General features: G+C 38.7%; 1 non-coding gene across 1 annotated transcript; it reads right to left on the bottom strand.

The window, feature by feature from the left end:
- Nucleotides 1–1,985: 1,985 nt before the first annotated feature.
- nppcl2 (natriuretic peptide C-like 2) lies at nucleotides 1,986–16,555 on the bottom strand. The gene is made up of 4 exons (XR_012398831.1): nucleotides 16,181–16,555; nucleotides 13,606–13,820; nucleotides 7,201–7,397; nucleotides 1,986–3,065 (listed from the first exon to the last, which is right to left on the bottom strand). It is a non-coding gene; the product is annotated as a natriuretic peptide C-like 2 (transcript).
- Nucleotides 16,556–16,800: the final 245 nt, after the last annotated feature.

Here is a 16,800-nt window from a genome sequence, read left to right as displayed (position 1 = left end):
TATTCATAACTGTAAATCTTTTAACAAAAACTCTAAGTTTCTAGACAAACGGTCCTCCTTTATTAAACACTTTAAAGAACTCCCTGACCTTTAGAAAAAAAATATTTATTTTAATTTTATGTTCTCTTATTTGTTATTTCTATATTATACTCTTTAGATGTTACCAAACTCCTCATGTCAAATGAGAACATATTAACTAAAACTATGACAATGTATTGCCTCACTGTCAACTTTGATATAGCAGGAAGGTTTTGTGATTCAAAAGGATATGACTGTTTCTTTTTTATTATAGTTATTTCTTTTTATTTATTATTATCATTTTTAATATTTTTATCTTATTCATTTTTTTTCTATTTGTATTAAGATGCACCACTATTGTATATTCCCTCTTTTGGATGTTGCCAAGCCTCTCATGTTAAATGACAACATATGGACTGAACAAATATGGTACACTCTGTTTTCTCACTGTCATATATATATATATAGTGTGTGTGTGTGTGTGTGTGTGTGTATAGAAGTACCTTTGCTCAGAGTCCCTTTTCAGTAACAGCTGTACAGGAGTGGAAGTCTGTCCGTGGCAGCATCAGAGACATCAATAATAATAATGATAATAATAATAATATATTCAAAAAACATTTAAAAGTTTATAGAGAATCAGACGTGTCATCATTCCTATTAGAATGAACCTAGCATGTTTCCATTTGTGCCTACCATCTTAACGATCTGTTGTTCAAATGCGTGTCAGCTTTTTTGTTTTAGTTTAATTAGTAAATTTTCATTTCTTATTAACATCTACATAACATTGTCTATTTTAGTACTTTTTAATTATGTTTGATTGATTGTTTATTATTATTGTATTGTTTTTTTTTAGGTTGTTCAGGGACAACAGATAAAAAATAGCCATCTGGCCTATTCAGGTGCATTTGCGGAAACGTTAATTAATGTACACTGTCCCTGCCAAAAAAATGAATAAATATATGCATGTATATATATATATATATATATATATATATATATATATATATATATATATATATATATATATATGTCTTTTCTTTCAATGGTGTGGTTGTGTTAGGGGTAATGTAATGCTTTAAATTGTAAATGCAAAAACTCAATAAATAAATATTAAAAAAAAAAAACTTTTACTTGGTTTTATAACAACAAGAACTGTGTCAGATGTACAGCACTAAATAAAAACAGTTATCTATAAACTCTGATTTAAATAGCTTTCCTGTCATTTTTTGTTCATACCCTTCTGTAATTTATTTAGCCCTTTGTTTATTTTTCTCTCTGTAAGACTGTGATTAATGTAACTTGTACTTTTCTTCCTTTATACTGATCGTGTTTAATGAGTAAGAAATAATGTTATATATTATATTTCATTCAATTTCTTTTCAGCTTAGTTCCTTTATTAATTTGGGGTCACCACAGCGGAATGAACCGCCAACTTATCCACCATATGTTTTACACAGCAGATCCCCGCTGATTGTTGATCCCATTTTGTATACTTGAAATGATCGTCACAGTGGCGCAGTTGGTAGTTGGAGTCCCAACTGGGTCAGTTGATGTTTCTGTGTGGAGTTTGCATGTTTCGCTCCGTGTTGGCGTGGGTTTCCTCCGGGTGCTCCGGTTTCCCCCACAGTCCAAACACATGCGGTACAGGGGAATTGATGAACTAAATTGGCTGAAGTGTGTGAGAGAATGAGTGTTTGGGTGTTTCCTAGTACTGCTAGCAGCTGGAAGGGCATCCACTGTGTAAAACATATGCTGAAATAGTTGGCAGTTCATTCCGCTGTGGCGACCCCTGATGAATAAAGGGACTAAGCCCAAAATACAAGGAATAAATGATATACTTTAGCATTAATTAAGACGCAAAATCCTGTAAGAATGTGATGATTTTCCTTTGATTATGCGAGTCAAACTGTCGTCAGGAGGAGTTATACCTGAGATGTTTTAGATGAACAGCAGCAACAGATTAAATGTAGATGTTAAATAACATTTATTGACACACAAACATGTTTATCCTGGAGTTATAGACGCTGAGAACCATGTTCACACTCATGATCAAATCTGGACAGAAGATCTGTCACGTCAGACACGACAAACCAGAGGAAGAAACACTGACTGGACAATCAGCCAGAGGTCAAACACACACACACAAAACACACACACACACATATACCTTACAAAACACAATATATACAAATGTGTGTGCACGCTCACACACACACACACACACACACACACACACACACACACACACACACACACACACACACACACACACACACACACACACACACACACACACACACACACACACACACACACACACACACACACACACACACACACACACACACACACACACACACACACACACACACACACACACAAAACACAATTTACACAAATGTGTGCACAGATTAATAAAATGACTGGACAATCAGTCAGAGGTCAAACACACACACACACACACACACACACACACACACACACACAAGATTTTTAAAACTGACTGGAAAATCAGTCAGAGGTCAAACACACACATACAGAGACAAACAAATAGATACACAATATTCTCACACACATACACAAACACAATAGAAGCACAATACTCGCACACACAAGAGATCAAGAGATACACAATACTCACACACATACACACACAATAGATACACATCTCTCTCACACATACATGCATGGATATGTGCACACACTCACTCACACACACACACAGGCGACATAATGCTATCACACACACATACACAATAAATACACAATACTCACACACACACACTCACTCACACTTTCTTCACACTCACTCACGATACTCACACACTCTCTCTCTCTCTCTCTCACACACACACACACACACACACACTGTTCTGAGGAAAGCTCATGGTCTTGTAAAGACAGGCGTTCAGTGCCGAGTTGTGCAGTTCAGTCAGTGTATTATGGTCTGTCAGGAGGACTGTGGGCTGTTTGCAGGAGCGCTGCGTGAATGTTCAGCAGGACAGAAGAACACTGATCAACACACACACCTTCACCATCATCATCACCTGCACACAAACACACACAGAGCATCAGTAAAACACACAGTCAGGTCTAATGATTCGCCCTCCTGTGAAATCATCATTAATCTTCACTCATTTTCACATTGGCAACACGGTGGCGCAGTGGGTAGCACAATCAAGCAAGAAGGTCGCTGGTTCGAGTCCCGGCTGGATCAGTTGGCGTTTCTGTGTGGAGTTTGCATGTTCTCCCCGTTTTGGTGTGGGTTTCCTCCGGGTGCTCTGGTTTCCCCCACAGTCCAAACACATGTCCTATAGGGAAATTGATTAATTAAATTGGCCGTAGTGTATGAGTGTGAGTGAGAATGATTGTGTATGGGTGTTTCCCAATACTGGGTTGCAGCTGGAAAGGCATCCACTGTGTGAAATATGCTGGATAAGGGGTGCTACTGTGAAAGGAAGGAGCTATGTGTGAAGGGGCAGGGCTTCTGATGAAGAGGAGGAGCTGATGATGAATGGGGTGGGGCTTCTGGTAAAAAGGAGGGGTTATTCACAAAGGGGAAGGGCTAAGAATGAAGGGGAGGGGCTATTGGTGAGGTGGAGGAGCTACGCATGTACTAATGACTAATTTGTCAACTGTTCAACATTTATTTATTTTTCTTCGGCTTAGTCCCTTTATTAATCAGGGGTCGCCACAGCGGAATGAACCGCCAACTATTCCAGCTTAGTTTTTACACAGCGAATGCCCTTCCAGCTGCAACCCAGCACTGGGAAACACCCAAACACCCTTGCATTCACACCGACAATCAAACACTATGGTCAATTTAGTTGATCAGTTCCTATGGAACAAAATCAGTGCCTAAAGTCTTGAATTAAAAAGCTTGTTGAATATCACAAACTGAAAAAAATAATACACCGTATTAACAAGTTCTTGCATTTTAATGACTTGAATTCCTGGGTTTGTATTTTTAGGTCCTGAAATTTAACATATCTGTATATTTAAGCTTTGAATATTTCAACGAAAAATATTTCAAACACGTTTTCATACTTAAAAATTCAATAATTCATATTCAATTTTCAGATCTCACTTACAAAATATTCAATACCCTTTAAAAATACGATGTATAATATTCAAAAGGTAATTTTCAGTTCATTTTATTTCAGTTCAAATATTCGCTTCCATAAATTCAGTGGATCAAATTCGACTGATAAAATTCAACATTACATCCGGGAACTGCAGGAGAAGCAATAGATTGCAGATTGAAGATCGCCAGCTGCTCTAGCTTTCACCAGCAGGTGGAGATGGAATAATGTAAGATTTTTAACCCAGTAAACAGGCGAGAAAAAGGCTATTAAAGGCACAAAAGTAGCATTTAATATTAATATCAATGCCTTGGACATTATAAATGATAAAAAGTATGAGTAAAATGAGTAAATGAGGTTTTAGTCATCTATATTTGCCCTTATGTAACGGAAGCCAGCTGGTGATCGCGTAAAGCTCACTCCTCGGATCCAGGGACAGACGTTGTTCTGCAATCTTATCGGAGCTCGTCTCCCATGCCGGCTCGCTCCCTGCTCGGACCGGTGCAGTTACTTGCACATAAACCGTCTTTTGATGAATATGATGTTACACATTGTCTATCTTTATTGACTCTTTCTTCCATAGACGCGAAGTATTATATTGACAGCTAAAGAATATAGCATTTATTTAAATTTGTGGGCAAATTATATATGTATGTATATGGTATTTTAATGTATTGCTTTTACAAACTTATAAAGCATATTATTGCCATGGCTTATAACGCACAATGCTTCTCCAATCCAGTTCTATCAATCTGAGTTCTATCAATCTGAGTCATTCATAATACAAACACTGGTTTACTGTCTCTCTCCTCCTCTCCCTGTATTTTCTCTACTCTTCTCGTGATGAAGACTTGATTATAAACCTAAAAGTATCCGAAATCACAGACACAATACCTCTTCTCTCCTCTTCTGGGCCTTTCTCTCTCTCTCTCTCTCTCTCTCTCTCTCTCTCTCTCTCTCTCTCTCTCTCTCTCTCTCTCTCTCTCTCTCCCTCTCTCTCTCTCCTTTTCTGTCTGTCTCTAACACGATGAATCCAGTCCGCGCTGCCGTTAACCTCCTCCGCCTGGTTAATGCTAGCTACTCATCATTTAAAGTTAACATAATGTCTTCTTCTGTACCCTCATTCTCCTGATCATAGGTCTGTTTAAAGATGGTGTGTATGGAAAATGCCTCAATGAAATGCCTCCTCTCCTCTTTCTCTCGCGTTTGCTAAATCCACTTGTCCACTCATTTTTGACAGATATAACGTTACACTACAGTCTGCTCAGTTTAGTGCGGTTTATTACAAAACTGACGTTTCAGCGCTTGACCAAATACAGCATTCTGTTTAGTTAACGAAAAAAAGGCAGTTTAAATATAATAATAATATTAATGTGTTATCGCGATTTTTTTGCTCAGAGGAAATACAGTTGTCTGAGCAATATAGTTTTTGCAGAGAGGGAGGCACCTACAATAAGGCTAAACATTATTTAATACCCACGAGACACTTGTGACTTTATATCACATTTACATTATTTTTCAAAAATGTTTCCTTCCTGATAAAAATAAATATATTTCCAATCTGATATGTAATGGGGAGAAAAAAAGTAGCACGAGTTCAGCTGATGGTGGATTCGAACCGAGTTTATAATTTATCGCGCCAAAAGATAAATCTGTGCGCTATACAAGTGCGCCACTGCGGCAGTAATGTTTAACAGCTCTTCACCCATCTTGTCTCTATCAATCAGGCATCGATGGGCGTAAACCCTGAAAAGCTTATTCCAACTAGATGCGCTATTTGCAATTAACGTTAGCGAAAAAAAGACACTCCGAAATTGTCCTTTTTTTTTCTCCCCCCTCGCAGGGGCCCCTAGTGCGCACGGGCCCCTGGGCCTGTGCCCATAATGCCCATTGGTTAATCCGGCCCTGGCTTCAACACACCTGTCTGGAAGTTTCTAGCATATCTAGTAAGAGCTTGATTAGCTGATCCACTGATACAAATCCACTGTTTGTATCTGGATATTGGCATGTAAACGTGTTCAGGTCAGGACCTTTATCAAGCGTTTGAATTTTGAGGCAGATCGGATAATGCATGCCTGAGTTATAACGACTTCCTGTTTTGTGGCGAATCATCAAAGTTTGCGAGGCCGCCACGGAAACGCCCATCGACGAAAACTCTAAAGCTTCGCAATTTAACATCGCCAAGGCCTTTAGATGACAAAACCCAATTTTGGTGTCGATCGGATAAAATCCCTAGGAGGAGTTTGTTAAGATACAACGCCTGGAAATGGCAAAAACGCTACTTTTTCACCGCAGGAAGTTAAAAATATCTGACTTCCTGTTGGGTTTGAGATATGGCTCCAAGAGACTTTTTCGTATGTTTTGGTGTGTTTGAGGTTTGTGCCAATTTTCGTGCATGTGCGTGATTCGTATATCGAGGGCTCGTCCGTATAATTTTTCTAGGTGGCGCTGTCGAGTCATTTTGCCACACCCATGAAGGTGTGTTTGATTAGGGTTGGAACTAAACTCTCCAGGACACCGGCTCTCGCTAGAATCGAGTCTGGATACTTCTGGTTTAGTGTCACCTTAGAGGCTGCGTTCCACTCCACACACAACTTTCCCTTGCCTTGATCCCTCTGGGAATCCCTGCCACTCTTTTAAAATGCGTTTCAGTTCAGGTGAACGACATTGAAATATCCTCCACCCTTCAATTTCGAGGGAGCGAGTCGGCTTTAGGGCATTTATATATATATATAGTTTTATTAATATTTTTATTCAATGCTTTGAAAAATAAGTTAAATCTTTGTAGACTATAAATACATATGTACTATATAGCATTTATTTAAATTTGTAGGCAACAAATTATAGAATAATTTTATTTAAAAATTATTATATTATTCTTACTTTTTAAATTCAACTATAGGGGTGGTAGGGGGCCTTACGAGACAATGTGCCCAGGGGCCCCTGAGTTCTTAATCCGGGCCTGGTTGAAGCAAGCTGGAGCTAAACTGAGCAGGACATTGGCCCTCCAGGACTGAGTTTGGACACCCCTGCACTAAACTCTCACACTACATGGTGAATAGTGTCATTTAGGACAGACGAAACATGAAGGGATGTGCACCTGAGTGAGTGTACAAGTGTGTGTCAGCAGCCCAGTCCACTGATGACCCCGATTCGGTCCACCTTCATCCCAAAACACCCCCTGGCTACACCCTTCCTGCTGCGCCCCTGCAGCTTCCTGTGCTGTCTGAGGATGTCCAGCAGCACACGGGGCGACTGCGGCCGGTGGCCATCATGGCTCTGTGAGGGGGGCGGGGCCTCAGCGGAGCCCTCTGTGATCTCGACAGGAGCCAATAGAAGGGAGCCGATCTCCGCTCCGAATAAATCCTGCAGAACCTGCACACACACACACACACACACACACACACACACACACACACACACACACACACACACACACACACACACACACACACACACACACACACACACATATATACAAACAGTGGAGAAATAAAGAAGCAGGATTTTAATGCAGTTTCATCAAGCATTATCTTCAAACTCTTCTACTGCACGTATTCTGGCTGAATGCAATTCATTCGTCGATACCAATGCTGATTGATGAAAATATACCTTTTCAAATGTGTGGGATTCATCAATCTGTGTCTGAAATTATATCAATATATAGCAGTTTGACATTTAGGGCTCTATTTTGACGATCCATGCGCAAAGTGCAAAGCGCAGGGTGCAAAAGCATTAAGGGCGTGTCTGAATCCACTTATTTAAGGACGGAAATATTCGCCGTGGAGCATGGTCTAACAGGGTTGAGCTTATTCTCTTAATGAGTTACAGGTGTGTTTTGAGAATAAACCAATCTCATCTCCCATTCTCTTTAAGAGCAAGTTGCGTTGTGCCATAAGCGCATTCGCTATTAACATGTCGGACTTTGTAAGTGTAAAAACTGAACACGTCACTAGAGAGAAAACAGTTAAACAGAGCATCTGCAGCGCGAGAATGAGAGATGAGGCATCTTATAATATAGTTTCACTTTAGCTCTCGTGGATAGGGAAACGTGCTGGACACACAGACATCAATTAGCCTATAAATGATTAATTTAGTTTGTTAAGCGCAAAGATTTGTTTCAAAACTATTTCTAAATTCAGTTCTAATTTCCAGCAAACGAATAAATGAACAATAATGACCAAGTGTGCTCAAAAACCTGAGTTATATCCTAAAACACATGCTGTGCCCCATATGGTCTAAAACCTGACAGGTGGACAAATCTAAGCTTGTTTTTAATAAAACAAATATAAATATGGATATAATAAATAATACTGCTAATAATAATAACATTATACAGAAGCAAATTGTTATGAATGAACTGAAAAAGCCTCCCGAGATGAAGAAGACATGAAGGCGGTGGTTTTTAAATTTATGTAGGCTAGAAAATAATATGTTTTGTAAGATTTTAATCCTTTATATTTATATCCTAAATATATCCTTAATATTTTTATTCTTTTTCATTTGTAAAGATTTTTGCGTATTGCTCTACATCTTGTGTGTATTAAGCCGTGTGTAAGCGAGGTGCAGAACTAACACGCTCTGCACTGGACAATAGACCGGCTTTGTCTTAGTCTATTGTAAAATCTATTATAGTTTCTCAAAATAGCAACGCGCAGCAATGCACCTCAGAACGCCTTCCTTTTTAGACCAGATCGCCTATGGGCGCACGTGTGAGCACAAATGCATTTGCCATTTAAACAGCGTGGCGGAAAACGTCAAAACGACTCCTGCACCAAGCTGAAACTAGCAAACAACTATAGCGTCGCACCTTGCACCACATTGCGCCGGGTGTATGATAGGGCCCATAGTTTTCTAGCTCCCAGTACTCAACTTTTATCTCACAGTGCAATCCCAAAAATACATTTAATCTCTTTAATCCACGTTTTATCCAGCAGTTTTTCTTCCAGCATTATTTTCTTCATTCATTCCTAAAAAATGTACTAAAAAGTCTTGATTAAAGCATTATCATAGCATCTAGCTATGAGAAGAATCACAAGACTGGAAACTTTGATTTGAAATATATGAAATCTCATGGCTTTAATAAGAAGAAATATGAATCCCATCAAGCAATGCATGCATTATACAAAAATATAAAGCATTTAACATCTTATAATGCATTATATGATTGGTAATTTACAGATAATGATTAGAAATAATAATACTTTTACTTCAATATAATTAAAATTATTAACCCATCTATCTTATCTATCTACTTAGCTATATGATGCATATAAATATTTAAGCAATTTAAAGGACGGTCAAACAAGTTTAATTTAAAACTCAAAATGATGCTGCTTTATTGATGCTGAAAAAAGCATATGCCATCCGTTTTTCAGTCTCAACACTCTATAGTTTTTGAAAAAAATTGTTTATTAATTAATTTTTTATTATATTTTCTTTTTGACTTAATTAATCAAGGGTTGCCACAGCAGAATGAACTGTCAACTATTCCAGCATATGTTTTACACAGTGAATGTCCTTCCAGCCACAACCCAACATTAAGAAGCACCCATACACTATGGCCAGTTTACCTTATTCAATTCCCCTATAGCGCATGTGTTTGGACTGTGGGAGAAACTGGAGCACCGAGAGAAAACCCGTGCCAACATGGGGAGAACATGCTAACTCAACACTGAAACACCAACTGACCCATCTCAAACCAACAACCTTCTTGCTGTGAAGAGATCGTGCTACACACTGAGACGCCCATTTAACTTGATATAAATAGAATAATAAAAATTCTAAAAGAAAATCAAGACTTAATAAGACATGATGTACATAAAAATGCAATACAACACTACACGACTATATATCTGCACACATATATCTGTTATTTTTACAGATTAGTTTTATAGTTATAGCTATATCAAATACTTCATTTTAAACTAAACAAAAATGAAAAATGCAGGAAATTAAATGTGCCTATTTACTTGTTGATTTAATTAATTTATTTTAATTATTTAACATTTTTAAATGCTTTCAATCTCAGTCACCTATAATTTTTCTTATGATGTCTTATCAATATGAAACTAAAAACGGCATAATTAATTTTGCATCTTAAACATCCAATTAAATCCAATTCATATATGATGATTACTATTTTTTTTACCATTTTCTTTTTGGGTTAGTCTCTTTAATAATCCGGGGTCGCCACAGCGGAATGAACCACCAACATATCCAGCACGTTTTTATGCAGCGGATGCCCTTCCAGATGCAACACATCTCTGGGAAAGATTATAAATTTTTATTTATATTAAAAACAACCAACAATAACAAAAAAACAGAGGTAATGATAAAAATACACAAAAATATTTAAAGATATTTAACAACTATAAAAATATTGACAGCCAATCACAATCCATCCTGCTTTAACCCTTTATCAGGCAAAAAAACAAATATGCTCAGTTTTTGCATTCAATTCTTTTTTGGATCCACTATATAAAACTTCAGTTTTGTTGTTCTTGGTGTGACGTCCCTATTGGAAATGTACAACAAATCACGGAAAAACACATTTTTTTTACTATTTACTATTTATTATTCACAATTTTATTTTCATGTTCATTTAATTTCGAGAGGATCTCGCGCTTATGATTGCTTACAGCTGGTCCCGCATTATTTAATTTATGATTCACCAATCAGACGATTTCTAAGTCACTAGCCTCAGTTCCATATCACAGCCATCTTCATTTTGAAGAATCCCCCCTTCCACCCCTACTCCTCCTCCTTACATAGATGGGTTGCACAGTGGTCCAGTGGTTGCCTCACAGCAAGAACGTCACTGGTTCTAGTCTTTATCAAGCCAGCCGACGTTTCTGTGCAGAGTTTACACGTTCTCCCCGTGCTCACATGGGTTTCCTCTGGGTACCCCAGTTTCTTACCACCGTTCAAAAACATGCAGCTTAAGTTTTATGTAGTTAATTGACTAATCCAAATCAGCCCCATAGACATGCTCCAATAAGTAGCTATCTCTATAGAGCAATCACTATCTGTTCATTAGCTACTACAGCAGGGGAGTTCTCCAGATTAAGGATGGGCGATACCACAATTTTTTAATTCGATACAATGCCGATACTTTTTGTTAAAAAATTTACAATACAGATACCACTTATTATTTAACATGTTAACGTAATTTTTCTAAATATTGAAAAATCATTACATGTCAATATAAATACACATTTAAATATGCATACACACACACACAACCATATTGCATATACACACTGCATACACATACATACTGTATATACACACTGCACAGATACATACACACACACACTTATATTTATTCACCTAATGGTAATGAGAGAGAAAGAGAGAGCTGATTTGTTATTCTGGTTTATTATTTTATTTATTTATTTGCATTTAATTATTATACTATATATTTTAATCCTATACAATTACTTGCTGTGTTTACCATGTTTATATATTTATGTGTGTGTGTGTGTGTGTGTGTGTGTGTTCTTTTTAATTTAAACTTTTAGAAATGCTTTGGCTAAACATTTGTCATGCCAATGAAGCAACTATTGAATTGAATTGAATTTAATTGAGATAGAAAGAGAGAGAATGAGAGAGAGAGGTTTCCCTCCTTTAAAATTCTCCTATGTCTTTTGTCAGACAGAGGAACACTGGGCATCTTGTTTTTGTTCCGCTTCTTCACTTCCTAATCTGCAACTGCCTCTCTGGATATCACACTAACTGTACCCAAAAAAAAAAAAAAAAGTACAAATACTTTCCTTCTTAGACTTTACACACCTGAAACTTGCCTATAACACTTATTCATTGTTGCTTCCTTGTCCTCATTTTTAAGTCGCTTTGGATAAAAGCGTCTGCTATATGACTAAATGTAAATGTAAATGTATAAGTTTCAGTGTTGTTGTCTGTTTTTAGTGTTTATAAAGGCTGCTTGTATTGTTGCTGTGTACGACTTTCCTATTACAAATATTGCTCGTGCAATGCTTTCTCAGCTAATGAGCACGACAACACGCTGCGTTACCTCTCTGCCATCGTGTCATTCCATCATGCAGAAGTGTGTGACTGGCGTGTGTTGAGTATGTAAGTTATCTGAAAGGCACCTAATCGCTCATGTGACGTTCCGCCACAGATTGATTGGTGTAACGTCTTGCATACAAAGCGTCACCGCGCTAAAACATTTAGTTATGCAGAAATCTTTCAAATATAGTTAAAATAACGATACTTAAAAAAATATCGATACCAAATTAGAAGTTTCCAAGTATCGATATATCGATACTCGAGCATCGATGTGCACATGCATACTCCAGATCTACCTGAGCTCAAACTCCCCTCTCGCCTTGCAAATGTGAGTGACCTTCGTGCTCGAGGATCATATGAGCTCAGGGCTCTCTCCCGGGACAGCATGCCAAACACGCTTTATAATCAATCATCAGATGAGTGATACCTCTTGATATGAAGAAAAGTGTCCAACAATGAAGATAAATCATTCTTTCACTAATTTTCTTGACAGATTAGTCCCTTTATTAATCCAAGGTCGCCACAGCGGAATGAACCGCCAACTTATCCAGCAAGTTTTTATGCAGCGGATGCCCTTCCAGCCGCAACCCATCTCTGGGAAACATCCACACACACATTCACACACTACGGACAATTTAGCCAACCCAATTCACCTATACCGCATGTGTTTGGACTGTGTGGGAAACCGGAGCACCCGGAGGAAACCCACGCGAAGCCAGGGAGAACATGCAAACTCCACACAGATACGCCAACTGAACCGAGGTTCGAACCAGCAACCTTCTTGCTGTGAGGTGACAGCACTACCTACTGCGCCACTGTCTATATTATTAAGAGCTGTTTTTCTTCATTTTTGTGGTCACACCATAAGACACTTATGGTACAGATCAGTAAAAATTAAACAGAAAACAGTGAATAAATGGTTTTTAAAAGATTTCTCAAACTCAGACTTGCATTAAACTACATAAATATAACTTTCCTTAATATGTTTTACAAAAAAAAAAGCATTTTACTACCCATTTAACTATCTATACACTGTCTGTTTTCGAACAGGTTTCCCCATCACCCAGTCATTGGTCGATCAGTCAGATAGCCACACCCCCCAGCTCTTATGATTGGTTGAGTCCTCACCTGAGCATCTGGTCGTCGTGGTGACGGCCGCCCCTTCACCTGTGCAATCATGCTGATGAAGAGGAAGATGATAAGAGCAGGAAGAAGAGTGTTCAGAGATGATGAAGCAGCCATCTTTGTTCGTTAAAAAACTAGTATTTCTCAAAATTTGTCGATCACAAAATAAATATCAGTCCAACGCTTCTGAAAACGTTATCGTGTCGTTAGCGCTTCGGTTCTGTCCTGTATGGCTTCAGGACGGGTCTCTGTGTGAGCGGTGCTGCTGCCCCCTTTTAAGGAGCATCTCTGTGACGTCACACATAGCTACAGGTTGCCGTGAGTGACGCCCCGCCCCCTCAGACGTCACATGAGTGCGGATTCTCAGCGATGCATCTTCAAAAAGCCTCTAAACGTGATCTCCTTCACTCACATTTCTGCGCTTTGTGCCACATTGAGCCGCCGGCCTGTTTATAGCTCGTCATTCTTCACAGTAACAGACTGATGTGACCTCTGACCTCCTCAGGGTCCGCCCCCTATAAAAGTTCCCCCTGGAAACGGGCGGCGCTCAGGAACTATTTCCTCCTGTGAGAGTGAGACACAATAGTTCCACGTCAGATGAGAGTTTCCCTGGCAATGACCACAGGTCACGACTTCACCCTCTGTACACACACACACACACACACACACACACACACACACACACACACACACACACACACACACACACATATATACATATACACACATATATATACATATACACACATATACATACATACACACACACACACACATACATATACACACACAGACACACACATTACACATATATTGTTTTTTGGAATAACTGAAGAGGTAGACGGTGACGCAGTGGCACAGCAAGAAGATCCCTGGTTTGAGCCTCGGCTGGGTCAGTTGGTGTTTGTGTGGAGTTTGCATGTTCTCCCCGTGTTGGCGTGGGTTTCCTCCGGGTGCTCCGGTTTCCCCCACAGTCCAAACACATGCGGACAGGTGAGTTGGGTAGACTAAATTGTCAGGTGTATGAGAGTGAATGTGTGTCTGGATGTTTCCCAGAGATGGGTTGCAGCTGGAAGGGCATCCGCTGTGTAAAACATATGCTGGATAAATTGGCGGTTCATTCGGCTGTGGCGACCCCAGATTAAAAAAAGGGACTAAGCCGACAAGAAAATGAATGAATGAATGAATGAAGAGGTAGATCATAATGGAGTGAAAGTTTATCATTTGCATGTGTGATTTTTAATTAGGATTTAACTTGACCATACATAGAAGTATATAATAGAAATTAAGAATAATTACTGTGAAAAGCCTCTTTAACACAGTGATACAGGTAAATATCTGGAAAATTACTGGAACGACTTTACCGGTAGATCAAAAAAGCGCTGTTCACACAGAGCAATAAAAGTCTGTTATTGATCCTCTGCTGCTGATTTGCTGTTCATTCTAATCGCGAGCCGTTTGTGTTTTATTTTGTGTGTTGTTTTTACCACGGTTTGTGTTTTTCTGTCATTTTGAATTGACACTAGCCTGTATTTTCACTCTGTCACAGTTATTAAATCAGTGTGTCAGTGGCACAGTACAGGCTACGTGTGTGTGTCAAACATTTATGTGAATTACATTAGTTTGGGCTGGTTATATATTTGAAATAAAGAGAAAATGTCGACTTTAGCGATGACGAGGCTTCATTTAAACTGCAGAAGATGCCGTCTGACAACGAGGGGAAAACGCCTCACAGCAGCTGTTTTCCATCCTATTAGATGGCATTTCTTTAAATGATCAGTCCAGGAGATGCTGCTGATGGACAACAGTATTAGTTCAAAGAGGATAAACGCAGGTAAAATAGATTAAAACTATAATTTCAAAGCTGTCCAAATGTGACTGTTTACACGCATCAGCTGCCGACCGGAAGTTCTTCGCATTCTCCTTGCGCATACACGCAAAGCATTATGGGTAATTTTGCGTTCCAAGAAAAAGGTCTATAGAATAAAAAAAAACACGTGTCAAGCAGGGCCGGAGTGGGACTCCTTTTTAGCTCTGGCGTTTCAAGCCTTAAACCGGCCCACCTCAGTCGACGACTGACTATATTAAAATAACGTTATTTCCAATTCAGTTTCTAATGACACGAACACGTCTTTTTCGAGGACACAGCTGCTTTAGAACTTCAAATGTGTTTTTTCATAAATATGAGAACATTAATGCTTTATATCCAGTCCTTTGTAACAGTCGTCAAACAAAAAAATAAAATATGTACCCCTACATAAGTAACCCAAACAGTATTATACGTCCTAACACTAAAAAATAAAAAATAAAAATTATTTCTGGTGAGGTTCGAACTCGGATCGGCGTCTACTCTTTTTTTTTTTTTTTCTCCCCTTTTTAGATTTCTGATCAAGTTGTCATATTTATTAATGTAGTGAATCATCTGATTTTCATTGACCAGGTGTAATCATTAATATCAATTAATAATAATAAAAATAATATTATTAATTAAATAATAATTAATAATATTAATTAATAATATTAATTAAAACAGGTGCCATGTTTTGGGGTGGAATGACCGCAGGTTAATGATGATTAAGCCATGAGAATCAAACCGAACACGGTGTTAAAAAACCGAGGTATGTATTGAACCGTGGGCTAACTGTATTGTTGCATCCCTACTAATAACTAATAGCTTTTAACGGTTAACGTTATAAGTAATTAATAGTTTTGGTAACTGTTAACATTAACTTTGATTATGTGCACATCTTGTGAAGCTGCTTTCAAACAATAACTTCTACAAATAAACAGTAACTGAACTGATTCTGGGGAAAATGAATTCATATCGCAGTATAAATACAGCAAAACAAAAGGTCGCAATGTCAAATTTATCCAATGTCCTGCAGCTCTACAATGTATATTGTCTATAGTCAGAAATGTTTTACCTCAGTGTGTGTGTGGAGCGTCGAGTGATGGATGATCTGAGGCCTTCATCTGTTCACTACAGTCCGTCTGACGCAAAACACCTGCCAAACTTACAAGCCACAGTCTGACCTCTGACACTACATCACACTCACTAATTTCACACACACACACACACACACACACACACACACACACACACACACACACACACACACACACACACACACACACACACACACACACACACACACACACACACACACACACACACACACACACACACACACACACACACACACACACACACACACACACACACACACACACACACACACGTTTCTGGACACTGTGCTGAAAGTCTTTCGGCTTGATGAGTGTCGCCAGGCAACAAACACACTCAGCGCCAAAACCGCGCGTTCCTTCTGCTCTGACGTCAGCAGTGTGCGCGCGCGCGCCGGAGCCCACTTTTAAAGAAGCAGTTGAACATTATACACATTCAGCGACACTGGCATTGATTCACTGCAGATTTGAGGCATGAAGCAGATCTTTTCATCCACTTCTGATGTCCATTTGGGAGAAACGATTCATTTAAAAATAATTACTGCAGGGCGGGGCTTAATTCAGCAAAGCGTTTTGATTG

This window comes from Danio rerio, chromosome 23 (genome assembly GCF_049306965.1).
Source record: "Danio rerio strain Tuebingen ecotype United States chromosome 23, GRCz12tu, whole genome shotgun sequence".
Lineage (NCBI taxonomy): Eukaryota > Metazoa > Chordata > Actinopteri > Cypriniformes > Danionidae > Danio > Danio rerio.
Note: the sequence above shows the minus strand (reverse complement) of the source record. Positions and strands in the feature narration are given on the sequence as shown.